Here is a 14,066-nt window from a genome sequence, read left to right on the forward strand (position 1 = left end):
GAACCCCTCCATATAAGTGAAGTGAATTGGGTTCAAGTTAGTTGGTATGGTTAATAGGGTTTGCAAATGGCCATTTCAACTTTAAAGCCCATGGGGGTTTGCAAGACGATGAGGGATACGATTGAGGCGAGATTGTCTATGTCGTTCTCACGAGGTGGTTTGCGAGACGGAGGAGGAAAGTAGGGTTTGAGAAGGCATTGTCAATCTGTCAGTCCCTCTGTCCCCCTCATCACCTCCTCTCCTCGCGCCCCCCCAACAAAAAACAACCCAGCAACCCTATGACCGATGGCACACCCACCTGCACGTCTTTGCCTAAAATCCTCTCCCATAAATCCCGGCGAACCTCTCCCTCTAACCCGTCAACCCTTCAACCACGTGTGCGCCATTGAAATCAGATTCCCTCAGATCCGCTCTTCAGCATCAGTCAGTTTACATTGATGTGAAAATGCAGATACTAATTGACAAAATTAGTCTTGTTCTTTTCAAACCAAATACATTAGCTTTAGCAGATCGTTCATTGTGGAGGGCAGCAGACAAATGCAACAAAGGAAAACTACAATTTGTGGAAAGAAAAAAATTAATAAAAACAAAAATTTTAAGGAAAAAAAAATTGAAGTTTTTTTTCTCATGTGAGGAACCATACCAGTTTTTTTTTCTCTCTAAGCTAAAAGTTCGGACTTCCACTTTTCAACTGAGGATAAAATAACAGAGAAAACGCACAAAATAAAAGGCCTAATTCCAAATTATTTAAAGGAACATAAAAAAAAAAAATTTGAATCAAAATGAAGAAAAAAGTTCAACAATAACAACAACAACAAAACCTTTTCCCACTAAGTGGGGTCGGCTATATGAATCCTAAAACGCCATTGCGCTCGGTTTTGTGTCATGTCCTCCGTTACATCCAAGTACTCTAAGTCTTTTCTTAGGGTCTCTTCCAAAGTTTTCCTAGGTCTTCCTCTACCCCTTCGGCCCTGAACATCTGTCCCGTAATCACATCTTCGAACCGGAGCGTCAGTAGGCCATATTTGCACATGTCCAAACCATCGTAACCGATTTTCTCTCATCTTTCCTTCAATTTCGGCTACTCCTACTTTACCTCGGATATCCTCATTCCCAATCTTATCCTTTCTCGTGTGCCCACACATCCCACGAAGCATCCTCATCTCCGCTACACCCAGTTTGTGTACGTGTTGATGCTTCACCGCCCAACATTCTGTGCCATACAACATCGCTAGCCTTATTGCCGTCCTATAAAATTTTCCCTTGAGCTTCAGTGGCCTACGACGGTCACACAACACTCTGAATGCATTCTTACACTTCATCCATCCGGCTTGTATTCTATGGTTGAGATCTCCATCTAATTCTCCGTTCTCTTGCAAGATAGATCCTAGGTAGCGAAAACTGTCGCTTTTTGTGATCTTCGCTAGATTGCTCCGGTCATTAGTGTGGATAAGTATATAAATGGATAGAGATAGGAAAGCAAACACAAGATGTACGTGGTTCACCCAGATTGGCTACATCTACGGAATAGAGGAGTTCTCATTAATTGTGAAGGGTTTACACAAGTACATAGGTTCAAGCTCTCCTTTAGTGAGTACAAGTGAATGATTTAGTACAAATGACATTAGGAAATGTTGTGGGAGAATGATCTCGTAATCACGAAACTTCTAAGTACCGGAGTGTGGTATCTTCTTGACTTGCTTTATCTGTCTCATAGGTAGATGTGGCATCTTCTCTGGAAGTACTCTTCCTCCATCCAGGGGTGGTATCTTTAACTGGTGGAGATGCACAAGGTAATGTATCAATTTCACTTGAAGCTTACTTGTAGTTTCAGGCTTGGTCAAGCGCGATACAAGGTAAGCAATCAGAGCTCTGGCTGATTGTTCACATTCTCCCTATCTTGCAGGCAGCATGAAGGATAAAGAGAAGAAAAATGAGAAGAGATGATATGAGATACTTTTGCTTTTGAAGAAGTAACTTTCCACAAGCTTATTCTTGAACTGGCTTGAGGGTTTTCTGGTTTCCTCCAGAGTATAAGGCCGACTGAAGAATTTGAGGGTCAAAACAAGTCCATCAAATCTAGAGTACGTTCGACCCTGTTGATATGGGATACTTTTGCTTTTGACAGAGTAGTGGATGTATCGGCACGTGTGCTGTTACGCTTGTCTCCACATGCTTCCTTGTATCCTTCTCACTTGCCCTATCTGTTCCTCAGGCAAATGCAATATCTTCCCAAGAAGCATAAGATGTTGAAGATGAGTACTCGAGAGTAATGCCAGGTAAGTAATCAGGTAAGGGGTTCCAGGCAGTCAGTTCCTGGCTGGAAGCTTGATTCCAAGTGCTGACTGATTGCTCTCTTTCTCCTTGTCTTGCAGGTAAGAACAAGGCCAAAGGAAAAGACAGGGAAAAAGCATGATATGGGATACTCTTGCTTTTAACCCTGATGATATGAGATATTCTTGCTCTAGTATAGCTTGTTTGCAGAGGTATTATCGGGGGGAAAGAAAGCTGAATATTTTGAAAGGCTTTGTTGGGAGTGCCCTCTTAGATATGAGGAAGGGTTGAGCATTTTTGCAGGTCTGCCTGTCCGTTAGGGATGGAGGTCGACATATATAGGAGTCTCCCTAACAACAAGTAGTAATGTTATTCTTTTACCCTGCTTGGTCATAGCACGGTAGTGGGAGCTGCCAGCTTCACATGTTTTAACTCTATCAGAGCACTTTGAAAAAGTGGTCTGTGGTATCTGAAAAGCTAATGTTGCGTGTGAAGATTACAGACAAGCTTTATTCAAGGAGATCCGGCTCTTGAAGTTGGGAAAGTGGTGCCTCTTCGGTTTTCGAACAAGCAATCTTGTCGGGGATCTGGCTCTCGAGATTCGGAGAACGATGCCTCTTCAATTTTTGAGAAAGCAATCCTGCTAGGGGTCTGGCTCTCGAGATTCGGAGAGCGGTGTCTCTTCGATTTTTAAGAAAGTAATCATGTTGGGAGTCTGGCTCTCGAGATTCGAAGGGCGATGCCTCTTCGATTTTGGAGCAAGCAATCTTGTTGGGAGTGTTTTCTCGAATGTGAGTAAAGGTTGGGCATGTTTGCTGGTCTACCTTGCCACGAAGCACAGAGGTTGACACACAGAGACTTTCCAATTATCCAGCAGTGGTACTGTTCCTTTACCCTTATGGGTAATAATATAGTAACTAGACCTTCAAAATTTATGTGTCTAAACTTTGTTAGTGCTGTTTCTTTGCTATTCTTTTACCCTTCTTGTTCAGAGCGATGTAGTGAGAGCTGCAAGTTTCACGTGTCTCAACTTTGTCAGAGAACTTTGGCAAAGTTATCTGTGGTACCCATGAGCTACTGTTGCGTGTGGGAAGTGAGTGATTGAACAATAAGATTCATGTGCTTTCTACTTCACCAGAAATCTTCGACAGAATGCCCATAATTTCCGCAAAGCTGAGTATGCGTGTGACAGGTGCTGACAAGGCTGGAAAAGTAGGTGCCTCTTCGATTTCTGAGATCGGCCCTCGTGGTCTCTGAGCAGCCCAGCTTTTGAGAAAGCAAGCGCATCTTCGATTTCTGAGATCAGCCTTCGTGGTCTTTGAGCAGCCCAACTTTTGAGAAAGCAAACGCCTCTTCGATTTCTGAGATCGACCCTCGTGGTCTCTGAGCAACCCAGCTTTTGAGAAAGCAAACGCCTCTTCGATTTCTGAGCAGGCGCCTCTTCGATTTCTGAAGCTCCGTCGAGTGTAGATTTTTATAGGGGCTGGCATTAAGTTCCAAAGCACACTTGAATCTCCACCAGTAGAAGCTCCATTCTTGCACTTCTAAGATCTTGATTTGTCCGACCTCTTCTCTCTTCAACACCTTTGAAAATGTCTGGCCCCTCCGACCGTCGTTTTAACTTGAACCTTGTTGAAGAGGCAGCCCCGCCTTCTCCAGACAACATATGGCGCCCATCCTTCGTCTCCCCTACTGGTCCTCTTACCGTTGGGGATTCTGTGATGAAGAATGATATGACCGCTGCGGTGGTGGCCAGGAGCCTTCTCACTCCCAAAGATAACATACTACTTTCCAAACGGTCTGATGAGTTGGCTGTTAAGGATTCTCTGGCTCTCAGTGTTCAGTGTGCAGGTTCTGTGTCTAATATGGCCCAACGCCTATTTGCTCGAACCTGCCAAGTTGAATCATTGGCGGTTGAAGTGATGAGTCTCAAACAGGAGATTAAAGGGCTCAGACATGAGAATAAACAGTTGCACCGACTCGCACATAACTATGCTACAAACATGAAGAGGAAGCTTGACCAGATGAAGGAATCTGATGGTCAGGTTGTACTTGATCATCAGAGATTTGTGGGTTTGTTCCAAAGACATTTATTGTCTTCGTCTTCTGAGGCTGTACCGCGTAATGAAGCTCCAAATGATCAACCTCTGATGCCTCCTCCTTCTAGGGTTCTGTCCAGTACTGAGGCTCCGAATGATCCCCCTCTGGTGCCTTCTCTTTCTAGGGCTCTACCGACTGCTGAAACTTCTCCTAAGCAACCTTTGTGAAGGCTCTCTCTTGTTTGTTTATTTTGACTCATGTATATGTACATATTTGTAACTTATCGGGAATATCAATAAATAAGCTTTCCTTCATTTCAACGTATTGTGTTAAATACACCAAAGCCTTCTTCGCTAAGTTCTTTGAATTTTCTTTTATTGAAGCTTGTAAGTTGAAGCTTTGTGAGTAGAGCATGTAGGTTGAGGTAGTGTTCCCTTAATTTCCCGAGTGAGGAAAATTTCTCGGTTGGAGACTTGGAAAATCCAAGTCAATGAGTGGGATCGGCTATATGAATCTTAGAACGCCATTGTGCTCGGTCCTGTGTCATGTCCTCCGTTAGATCCAAGTACTTTAAGTCTTTTCTTAGAGTCTCTTCCAAAGTTTTCCTAGGTCTTTCTCTACCCCTTCGGCCCTGAACCTTTGTCCCATAGTCGCATCTTCTAATCGGAGCGTCAGTAGGCCTTCTTTGCACATGTCCAAACCACAGTAACCGATTTTCTCTCATCTTTCCTTCAATTTCGGCTACTCCTACTTTACCCCGGATATCCTCATTCCTAATCTTATCCTTTCTCGTGTGCCCACACATCCAACGAAGCATCCTCATCTCCGCTACACCCATTTTGTGTACGTGTTGATGCTTCACCGCCCAACATTTTGTGACATACAGCATCACCGGCCTTATTGCCGTCTTATAAAATTTTCCCTTGAGCTTCAGTGGCATACGGCGGTCACACAACACGCCGGATGCACTCTTCTACTTCATCCATCCAGCTTGTATTATATGGTTGAGATCTCCATCTAATTCTCCGTTCTTTTGCAAGATAGATCCTAGGTAACGAAAACGGTCGCTCTTTGGTATTTCTTGATCTCCGATCCTCACCCCTAACTCGTTTTGGCCTCCATTTGCACTGAATTTGCACTCTATATATTCTGTCTTTGATCGGCTTAGGCGAAGACCTTTAGATTCCAACACTTCTCTCCAAAGGTTAAGCTTTGCATTTACCCCTTCCTGAGTTTCATCTATCAACACTATATCGTCTGCGAAAAGCATACACCAAGGAATATCATCTTGAATATGTCATGTTAACTCATCCATTATCAACGCAAAAAGGTAAGAACTTAATGATGAGCCTTGATGTAATCCTACAGTTATGGGAAAGCTTTCGGTTTGTCCTTCATGAGTTCTTACGGCAGTCTTTGCTCCTTCATACATATCCTTTATAGCTTGGATATATGCTACTCGTACTCCTTTCTTCTCTAAGATCCTCCAAAGAATGTCTCTTGGGACCCTATCATACGCTTTTTCCAAATCTATAAAGACCATGTGTAAATCCTTTTTCCCATCTCTATATCTTTCCATCAATCTTCGTAAGAGATAGATTACCTCCATGGTTGAGCGCCCTGGCATGAACCCGAATTGGTTGTTCGAAACCCGTGTCTCTTACCTCAATCTATGCTCAATGACTCTCTCCCAAAGCTTCATTGTATGACTCATTAGCTTAATACCCCTATAGTTCATGCAATTTTGTACGTCGCCCTTATTCTTGTAGATAGGCACCAAAATGCTCGTTCGCCACTCATTTGGCATCTTCTTCGTTTTCAAAATCCTATTGAAAAGGTCAGTGAGCCATGTTATACCTGTCTCTTCCAAAACTTTCCACACTTCGATTGGTAACTGAAGAAAAAAGTTCAAATTAAGAAAATCCTAGTAAGTGGAAAAGGTTATGGTGAGTGATTATTTACCTTGAAAACTCACATAATTTGGAGTGGATCATCAACAATCTCTGGAGTCATCGAGTGGCAGCATCAGCTTCACATCCAACAGCAGGAAGTAGCTCTATATTCTTGTATAAAAGAGTGTGCTCATCTGGGTTAGCAAGAGTAGGGCATTGAGTCTGCCAATTGAAAACCTTAACCTCCCACTCCCTGTAAGCTGCAGGTACAACATTCTCGGGAAGTTCTATTGGGCACCCTTCCCTTGTTAAGTCTGCTCCATAGCCATCCCATTCACCGGACACATTCCCGAAATAATCGCGGTTATCCATTCTTTATAACTGTTGACCAACCGTACACATAAACGACTAATTGTAACATGAGTTTACGAAAAGAACATTCAAATTAATACAAAATGCAAGTTTTAAACTTTTGATTTCGGTAAATATTCACAGTTTTCATATGTACGCAAGCCATGTGCTTGTGTAAAAGCTCTTACAGGGTACTTTCTCACGAATGACCTAAAGCATATGTGTATTTTCATCTTGTTCTTCAGATTTCAGGAAGCTGAGGATGACTGCACAAAGGCCTTGAATTTGGATGATCGTTATATAAAAGCATACTCACGACGTGCAACGGCTAGAAAAGGACTTGGAAAGCTTAAAGAATCTTTTGAATGACCCGATGCAAGAACCCGATAACCCGTCCCAGCAAGACTAGACATTTTAGAACTGACTGCACAATGAAAGGCCTTCCCTGTGTGTCCTGAGCAGAATGGAGTGAGTGGTGGTGGTTTTGTGGTGATGCTTCGCCGGAAAATGGGGGCGTTGGTGCGCTCGGTGTTTACAGAGAAGAGAAAGAGGAAGCTCCAGGGAGCTAGTAGTTGTTTGATGGAGTTGAGGCTCACCGGAGTTCATCTACAAACATGGGAACCAGCATAAACATTTCGAAAATCGACATTTCTATTCGGAATGATTGTTCGTGGTAGGAATTTTCGTCGGGGATGACTTCCTGGCCGACAAGCACACAGCTTCCGTGGAGGTTGGCGCCGGTTGAGGGCTGCTGTCGGGCTTCTGCTTCGTTGTCGGGCGTTGTCGGGCAAGACTCTTCGGGCAAGACTCTGCGGGCAAGGCTGAAAGAGAAGGACAACGTTAACTTTGAAAGGTGTCTTTGTGGGGCCTTAGGTGTAGGCATTGAGGCTCACAATCAAGGTTAACATTTAGGTGCTCAGGCGTGCCACTGCCATCTTAGCATGGCAGATGTCGAATGGATATCAAGTTTTAGTTGTGAATATGCATATGCCCGAGAAACCGTGTTAGATATAACAGGTGCCTTTGTGGGGCCTTAGGTGTAGGCCTTGAGGCTTCCTGTCAAACTAAACCAGTACTTGAACATATCATATTTGGTCTTTATGGTTGTTGAAGTCTTATAACTATTATACTTCTGATTACCCGAATCTGAGAGGTAGAACGAACCCAAATAGGTGCCTTTGTGGGGCCTTAGGTGTAGGCCTTGAGGCTTCCCATTAGAGTCCGTTCTTATACTCAAACCATCTAGATCGCAAAATAGAATGAATCCAAATAAGTGCCTTTGTGGGGCCTTAGGTGTAGGCCTTGAGGCTTCCTATCAGAATCCATTCCATACTTAAGCGTTCTATGATAATCATGATATAATAGAAAGAAAACTAGAAGGTAGGTCGATTACTTGCGCCCCAAGTAACTTCGGACTTCTCGTTTATCAAGGATTGTCGTGGATGGGTTAAGTCCACATAAAGTTCTTTTTTATGCCTTGAGGCCAAGGACTTTTAAACTAATCAGATTTACATGCCCGCAGACTTAGAACTTTGATCTGATTTAAACATTGAAGATATATTCAAATCGGATCCAAGTACTGAGAGAGCTTTGTCATTGTAATTTTGCTAAAAACAACTTGCATATAACTGGAAATATACAACATATTGCTAGACTTTAAAGAAAGAGAAGACAAAGACAGAGCAAAGCAGGTCGGGCAAGATTAAACCTTATCAAGTAAGGCTGATCGTCTTGCAGGTCCCTATCTTTGTAGTTCTGTCAAAGGTCTGAAAGTTTAGAGGGGGAGAGGGGAAATGAGAATACAAAAGGTGAATCGATACTACAACAAGTTCGAACAAGGTAGCAGAGCTATTACAGAGGTTGGGAGAGAAAATTATCCCGTGGGGGATGAAGGCTTGGGCTGACTACAACTTCGTTTTGAAAGGCAAATCTGGCTTTTTGAGCAGAGTTTGTGCTTTTGTTTGTTTGTTTGAGTGTGTTTATTCCTGTCTTCTCTTCCTCCTTTTATAGACGACTCGGTTTGGCTCCTGTAGCGACAGCTTTGCCCGAATGCGGTCTGAAAGTGATGACTCATCAGCTTTATTACATGTAATGCCACCATAAAGTACTTTATGGGCTGTGTAGTCTGACCAGTCTACACCACTTGATCCTTGGGTAGGTGGGCAAGTGGCCCTTATGAATTGTATCAAGTTAGAAAAAGGCCCTTTCCTGCTTTCCTCAGTTTCGGCCGGGCTTTGATCTTCTATTCCTCCAGACCTCCTTTTGGGCCGACTCCATCCTTGGGCCAAAAATCAAGTTTTAATCCAAACAGTGCCCCCTTCAATTAATGTGAAGGTTGGAATCCCAGGCATCGACATTGATTGAATACCCGCATGCATGCATACCCGTCCTTGGGAATTTGTGCTTCTGGTGCCCCTTGCTCTTCTCACGACCCTTGAACTGTCCCTTGGGCCCTATAAAATGTAGCTCGGGATTTCTCCTATCAAACTACCAAATCCCCTTTGGCTCTAGCCTTCAACTTCCATCCATCTTGAGCGTTCTTGTCTTAGAAACTGAGAAATGGGTTCCTCAGGTTTTGAGTAGAGTTTCCTAAAACTCCCCTTTCGCGAGAAAATGAGGTTTCACCTGATGGTTGCTATCTCCAACACCCTTGGTCAACCGCCCCTCTATCTCCAACACCCTTGGTCAGGCGGCTTCCTCTTGATGGTTTGTCTTCCCGCAAACTGCGGTGATAAATCGGGCTTCACCATCACATATGGTGACAGCCCCGTCGGATGATCCTCTACCAGGCCCATGTTGGCCGCATAACTCGATCACCCGATTGGGTTCCATCCATGAAGACATCGGGAAACCAACTGAAGACACCACCATACTCAGAGAAAATCAAATGTAATACATAGGATTGGAACTCTGTAAATTTCACCAATTTGTCGACATGAAATAAATACTATTTTAGCAATTTCTGTCTTTCTGCCTTCTTTGAATGTTTGATGAACAAAAACACTGCATATGAGACTCCCGAAGCCTGTTTCACTCTGCCCCCTCTTCAATGTAACAATCCCTAACATCCCATAATGTAGGACAATATTTTTTTAAGAATCTAACATTAATGGGATGTTTCTGCCCATTTCCTTTGAGGTCCGCTAGGTAGTATCCTCCTTTATTCAAGACTCGACTAATAATGAAATGACCTTCCCATGTCGGGCTCCACTTTCCAAAACCCCGAAGCTGAGCTCCCAACGGGAGGACTGTTTTCCATACTAAATCTCCCTCTTTGAAAGACTTTACCTTCACCTTCTTGTTATAAGCTCGGGCAACAGCTATCTTTCCTTCTTGAATCTGGTTCAAGGCTTCAATTCGGGCTGCATCCAGGTCTTCAATACCTTGACACATGGCTTCGATATATTCTGCACTATGTAACCCAAATTGGTTCTGAATTCTTACGGAACTAACGTTGATCTCCATGGGGAGCACTGCATCTTGCCTGAACGTCAAGGCATAAGGAGTTGTGCCTGTTCCCGCTCTTTTGGAAGTCCTGTATGCCCACAACGTATTTCCTAGCATCTCGTGCCACTTTTCTGGACTATCTATCACCATCCTTTTAATAATGTTGACCAGGATCTTGTTGCTAGCTTCGGCCTGCCTATTTGACTGAGGGTAGTACGGACTGGATTGGATTATCTTTATCTTGTACTTGCTTGCAAACTCCTCGACTTCTTTTGAAATAAAAGATGGCCCTCGGTCCGTTACTATAGTCTCAGGCACCCCATATCTGTGCAGGATCTTGGTCTCAATAAAATTCTTGACTACGGCGGAAGTTATGGATTTGACTGCTGATGCTTCCACCCACTTGGTAAAGTAATCCGTTGCCACAATTATGAAGGTATGCCCTTTGCTAGAAGCTGGATAAATTTTCCCGATGAAGTCCATCACCCATCCCCGGAACGGCCAAGGCTTGACCACTGGATTCAAAGGCAATGAAGGCACGTGTTGGAGAGGTCCATGCCTCTGACATTCTTCACAACCGCGGGCATAAGACTTGCAGTCTTTTTCCATGTCGGGCCAAAAATAACCGTACCTTCTGAGTAGCCATCTCATCTTCGTCCCTGCTTAATGTGCTCCACATATCCCCTCATGTACTTCGGCCATCACTCTCATGGATTCCTCCTGGCCTAAGCATTTTAACAGTAATCCATCTGGGGTTTTTCTTAGCAGGTTATTCGCCCATAAGACATATTTGGTTGCTTGCTGCCTATTCTTCTTACTTGTAGGTGAAAAAGGGATCCTTCAAATGATGGATGATGGGTGCCCTCCAATCTTCCATCTTGGTTTCCAGAACCATTACATCCAAACTAAATCCGCTGTCTAAGATGGAAGGAAGGTTTCTTGTTTGGATCTCGACTTCTATTCCATGCTTTCTTTCCTGTATTGGCACTCCTGAGGCTAGTTGCGCCATTTCATTGGCTGCTAAGTTAGACCCTCTAGGAATATGATTGACTGATATCTCAGACTCCCAGAAACTCAACAATTGTGTTGCTGCCATATAGTACCCTGCCATAGTGATATGTCTGCACTTGAACTCGCCATTTAGCTGGTTTATCACCAACTTTGAATCACCAAAGACCTCTACTTCTGCTGCCCCCAAATCCAACAGGATTTCTAGACCAATAATCAAGGCCTCATACTCTGCCCGATTATTAGTATTTTCTTGGTAGTCGAGCAGGAATGAATAATAATGATACACCCCTTGAGGATTTATAATCACAATCCCAGCCCCTGCAGCCTTCTGAGTGTGGGATCCATCGAAATACAACTTCCAAGGAGTAATCCAGATGCCCGTTACTCTTCTTATCTCTTGCTGGATCCAATCTTCTGTGCCCGAAACATCACTTCTTGGTGGGATCCAAACGCTAGTAACCTCCAAACTTCTTGGGATATTGATTACCTCACTTTGAGGTTCTTGATGCTCGGTCAAGAAGTCAGCAATTGCCTGGCCTTTGACTGCCCTTTGGGGTACATATTGAAAGCTGAATTCGGATAGTGCTAGAATCCACTTCCCAATCCTTCCTGCTAGCATAGGTTTTGACAACATGTACTTTATCACATCTGTTTTGGCAATGATGTGCACGTGACAAGGTAACATATAATGCCTTAGCTTGCTGGCAGTAAAATATAGAGCCAAACACAATCTCTCCACCGGAGAATATCTTGTTTCTACCTCGATCAAAATTCTGCTGAGGTAGTATACGGCCTGCTCCTTTCCACCTTCATTATTTTGGGCTAGCAAACTCCCAATTGATTTTTCCGAAGAAGAAATATACAGCTTCAAGGGCTTTCCCCTTTGAGGTGGTACCAGCACTGGTGGAGAAGTTAGGTAGGCCTTGATGCTGTTAAATGCATGCTGGTGGGTCGGCCCCCACTCGAAATTCTCTTTATCTTTCAATCTTAATAGAGGAGTTAGCGGCTGGATTTTGCCCGCTAAATTGGCAATGAATCTCCTCAAGAAGTTGATCTTGCCTGGTAGCCTTTGAAGCTGCACTTTGTTGGTGGGTGGAGGTGACTCCAATATTGCCCGAGACTTGTTTTTGTCCACTTCCACACCTCTCTGATGCACCAAGAATCCCAAGAAGTTGCCCGCTTTTACTCCAAATGCACACTTCTTTGGATTCATCTTCAATTTGTGGATCCGCATCCTTATCAACGCTTGCCTGAGATCTACTAGATGGTGCTCTTTTGTTTTAGATTTCACCACGATGTCGTCGATATATACCTCCATGTTCTGGCCAATTAGATCATGAAAAATGGCATTCATTGCCTTTTGATATGTTGCGTCAGCATTCTTAAGCCCGAATGGCATGACCAGATACTCATATGCCCCCACATGACCAGGACACCTAAAAGCTGTTTTATGAATATCATCTGGAGCCATCTTTATCTGATTATATTCGGCATTTCCATCCATAAAAGATAAAACTTTATGCTTTGCTACTGCATCTATGGATAAATCAGCCGTGGGCATGGGGTACTCATCCTTTGGTGTAGCACCATTAATATTTCTGTAATCGACACAACATCGTACTGCTTTTGTTACAGCTTTTAAAACAGGTACGATGTTGGCCAACCACTCCACATATTTGGCTGGTCTGATAAAGCCAGCTTTCACTAGCTTCTCAATCTCTTCTTTGACCTTTTCTTCTATCTCCTTTGACATCCTCCGTGGTGCTTGCTTGACCGGTTTATATCCTTCCTTGATGGGCATTCTATGTTCCACCAAGGTTAGATCTAACCCTGGCATCTCGGTATAATGCCAAGCAAAACAGTCATTGAATTCTTGCAAAAGACAAATAAATTTTGCCCGATCATCAACCCCTAACAAACCACTGATCTGTATTGGTCTTGGATCCTCCTCCGTGCCTAGATCAATAACTTCCAAAGGATCCTGAACTTCGGGTGATGGCTTATCAGGTTCTGCGCATAAAAATTCGACCAACTCTGGGCTCTCGGGCAAGTCGTCTGGCCCATCTAGATCATATATGCACTTGGCCATTTGAATGGCCCTATCCAGTTCTTCACTGCAAGATTCCTCCCCATTTCCATGCTGGCTGGTTGAAGCTTCTTCCTGCCATTCTTGCTCTTCCCGCTCCCTTTCTTGTCTTCTTCCCTTCCCATATACCAACAGTCTTTTAATCAGGGATCTGACTGCCATGACCTGATCTTTCTTCTTTTGTTCAGTCATTGATGGTGTAGGGAATTTGGTATGAGACAGGGTCTATCCCACTCCTCCTTAGTAAGGAGCATTCCTTGTTCCAGAAGATTTTGGGCCGTCACCTTGGTAGGGCGGCCGTTCTCGTCAGCTCCTGAACACTTCAAGCTTTTGGGCCGTCACCTTGATAGAAACTTGCTTCTGCCACATTGGTTGAGGGGAGGAATGGCCGTGTTTCGGCCTCTACTATCTCCCAAAAACCTGGTCCTTCAGTACCTGCCTCATGATATACAGCCACTTATTGATGAAGAGTGGAAGGTATAGCTAAACTTTGGTGGATCCAATCTCTTCCGAGTAAGGCTCCGTAGGTGGAGGTGCAGTCCACCACAAAGAATGCCAGCATTATCTTTTTGGATCCTAAGTCCACCTCCAAAGGTAATATCCCATGAGTTTTAGTGATAGCACCTGAGAAGCTAGAGACCGTAAGGTCCGTGGGAATAAGATCTTCCGTACCTCTCCCCATCTTCCTCATCTGCTTGGCCGGTAACACGTTAACAGCTGCTCCTCCATCAATTAAAATTCTTTTGAAGGGCACACCTTCTAAGTGAGCTGAAACATATATAGGCTTCAGATGGTTGGCCAACGAAATACTCGGGCGGCTGAACACCATCTCGTCTGTGTAAATCCTTAGAGGACCACCTTTGGATGCTTCTGAGGGCTCAGCCTTGCCCGAGTCTTCTTCTTCCGCTATCTCCACATTAACTTGTGCCATCATTGGCTCCGTTGTTAAGTAATCACCCTCCATA

General features: G+C 43.9%; 1 long non-coding RNA gene across 1 annotated transcript in view; it reads right to left on the reverse strand.

Moving 5' to 3' along the window:
- The window catches only part of LOC139189171 (uncharacterized), a 71,910-nt gene that overhangs the window by 3,645 nt on the left and 54,199 nt on the right, over positions 1-14,066 (reverse strand). The window lies entirely within an intron of this gene.

The sequence above is a fragment of the Malus domestica genome, chromosome 11 (assembly GCF_042453785.1).
Source record: "Malus domestica chromosome 11, GDT2T_hap1".
In the NCBI taxonomy this organism is placed as follows: Eukaryota; Viridiplantae; Streptophyta; class Magnoliopsida; order Rosales; family Rosaceae; genus Malus; species Malus domestica.